The sequence below is a fragment of the Eriocheir sinensis genome, chromosome 55, assembly GCF_024679095.1.
Source record: "Eriocheir sinensis breed Jianghai 21 chromosome 55, ASM2467909v1, whole genome shotgun sequence".
In the NCBI taxonomy this organism is placed as follows: Eukaryota; Metazoa; Arthropoda; class Malacostraca; order Decapoda; family Varunidae; genus Eriocheir; species Eriocheir sinensis.
The window spans coordinates 11,751,630-11,754,129 of record NC_066563.1 but is presented as its reverse complement, the minus strand read 5'-3'; the positions used below and the strand labels follow the sequence as shown (position 1 = coordinate 11,754,129).

The window sequence follows — 2,500 nt, the reverse complement described above, 5'->3', positions numbered from 1 at the left end:
CTACATTTTCAGCCACACTGCAGACTAGCACACAAACACAAACAGCCCACCGCCACCAGAAACTCACCACCACACCGCTAAGTCAATTTCCCTGCCACACACACAGACGCACTACACCACCTGCTACGCCACCACCGCTAGCTCACGGAACCCTGCCTCAGATCACTCCTAACCGCGGGCCAATAATGAGGTAATGAATCAATAAGGAAGCTAATAACTGCCGTAACCAACAGGAGAGAGCATTTTCCGGCCATGGTGATGTAATGCGTGGGAATATCATAAAACGGTACTCAATTATTATTTCTACGGTATATGGACGGACTTTATATAGAGAGAAAGGAAGAAAGGACCTGTAACATGTTGCTCTGATATAGAAAACGGAGGGGGAGGCCGTAGATTTGTCAGTCACGCATCGCATTTTAGAGTTTCCGATATTTACCCAAGACAGACCAGACAGAGAGAGGGAAATGACCGGCACAGGAAACCAACAGGAAGTGCTACATAATCATCAGCTTCACACGTCACAGTTTTAAGAATCACTAGTCCAAACACACCAGAATCGTTCCAACGTCCGCCTGTCGCTTTGGTTACGCCGCTAACGATAAAGACGCAAACTTGCCGATGATGTCAGTCACGAGTCGGCGATCGTCTCGTGTTTCCTTATCGTTCGTCTTCCCAGTGTTCCGCCACTTGCAAATATTTAACATCCTCGCTGTTGCATGATCTTTCACAGTCTTTTTACTTTTACTCCCGCGAGAGGCACGTGTCCGCAATCCCATTAGAGTTAAATTTATCATATATACTTTGGTTTCACTGTTCCCCGTCACGGTACTCCGGAAAGGCATCGAAATCTCAGCGGGAAACGAAGAAAACTCGAAAGACCGACAGAGAAGAACACGAAAGGACACGTGAGAGATGAAACGGAGGGAAGAAACGAAGAAAACACGGATTAAACGGGAAATCAATCACTGTTAGCGCTGTTGACGAGGATAAACACACAAGCACACGCACGGGCACTCGGGGCGGCGGGGGGCGACACAACACAAACATACACACACACTCGGGCGACAGTCACCACACTGCCGCGTTCTGTGTCAGCCGCCGGGGAGTAGAAAGCGTCTGGCAGGGAAGGAGTAACAACCCACCACCACCACCACCACTTCTTCGACTCTCCCTGCCACCCTCTCCACTACCCCGCCGCCCCCACGCCACGCCTCAGTGCTCCCTCCCTCTTCCCTTCCCCCCCTCTCTCTCACGACTTCAAAATGCTGCCCCCCACCTTCTCCCCCCTCTTCCTCTTCCTCCTCCTCCTCCTTCATCCTTTCTGTGTTTTTTTTTTCCTCTTCGCACGACTTTCTTTAATCCTTTCTTTCAGTTTATTGTTGTTTGTCTGTTTGTTTTCGTATTGTGTTTGTTTGTCCTTCTTTCTTCTTCTCTCTTCTCCTAGCCATTCTATTCCTCCTCCTCCTCCTCCTCTTCCTGTTTTTCTCTCCTTTTCCTCTTCCTGTTTTATATTTATTTGTTCATGACTTTTTTTTTTATACTTTTGTGCCTATTCATTCTCCCTCTCCCTCTCTCTCTCTCTCTCTCTCTCTCTCTCTCTCTCTCTCTCTCTCTCTCTCTCTTCCATACTTTCTCCATCTGTACTTCTCAATCTCCAATTTTTCTGCCTGTCAATCTCTTTAATGGCCTTTTGGTTTCCTTCACTTTCTTGTCGATCTTTCTGACCACTTTCTTCTCCTCACTTCCTACTTATCATTGTGAGAGGGCGAGAGAGTGAGAGGAAGGGAAGGAAAAGAAAAGAGAGAGAGGGAAGGAAAGAGGTTAAGAGAAACGTTTTTTACATGAGATGAAAATTAATGATATACCGATTTTAATGTCATCCTGCCTGCCTTTTCCCCGCCGCTACCTGTTGTGTGTGTTCCCATTAACTCTACCTGTTGTTTTCCCTCTGGCGTACCTACTTCCTGTTGTCTCTATGGATGCTTCCTTCCCTTCTGTTCCCTTGCTTTTTATTCTCTTCCATTTCCCTTTTTCGTTTCCCTTCCTTTTCTTTCTCTTGATGTTTTTTATCTTTCCTTTCATTCCCTTCTATACGTTTCCCTTTCCTTCCCGTCTTTTCCATTACCTTTTCTTCCTTTTACTTCTCTTTCATTTCTTTTCCCTTCCCTACCCTTGCGATCCATTTATTTCCTTTACTTTCCTCTCCCTTCCCTTCCATTCCATTCCCTTCCCTTTCTTTTCCTTTCCCTTCCCTTCCCTTCCCTTTCCTTTCCTTTCCTTTCCTTTCCTTTCCTTTCCTTTCCTTCCTTCTTTTCTTTTCCATTGTATTCCCTTCTCTTTCCTTCCCCTCCCTGTCCTACCCTACCATTTCTTTCCTTCCCTTCCATTTTTTCCCTTCCCTTCCCTTCCCTTCACTCGTGCGGTTTGCCTGTCATTTCTTTCTTGTTCCATCGAGATAAAGCATGATAAGAAAAATCGAAATCATCCATTGTTAAGT

At 46.0% G+C, this 2,500-nt stretch overlaps 1 protein-coding gene across 11 annotated transcripts in view; it reads right to left on the bottom strand.

Moving 5' to 3' along the window:
• LOC126984080 (espin-like) overlaps positions 1-2,500 on the bottom strand; it is a 171,214-nt gene that overhangs the window by 26,339 nt on the left and 142,375 nt on the right. The window contains exon 1 of one of the 11 annotated variants that reach the window (XM_050837489.1): positions 1,053-1,085. The exons of 9 other annotated variants lie outside the window; for them this stretch is intronic. The gene's annotated coding sequence lies outside the window, so the exon portion shown is untranslated. Of the gene's footprint in view, positions 1-1,011; positions 1,086-2,500 lie in introns of those variants that run through there. One more of the 11 variants, XM_050837488.1, reaches the window with a different exon arrangement.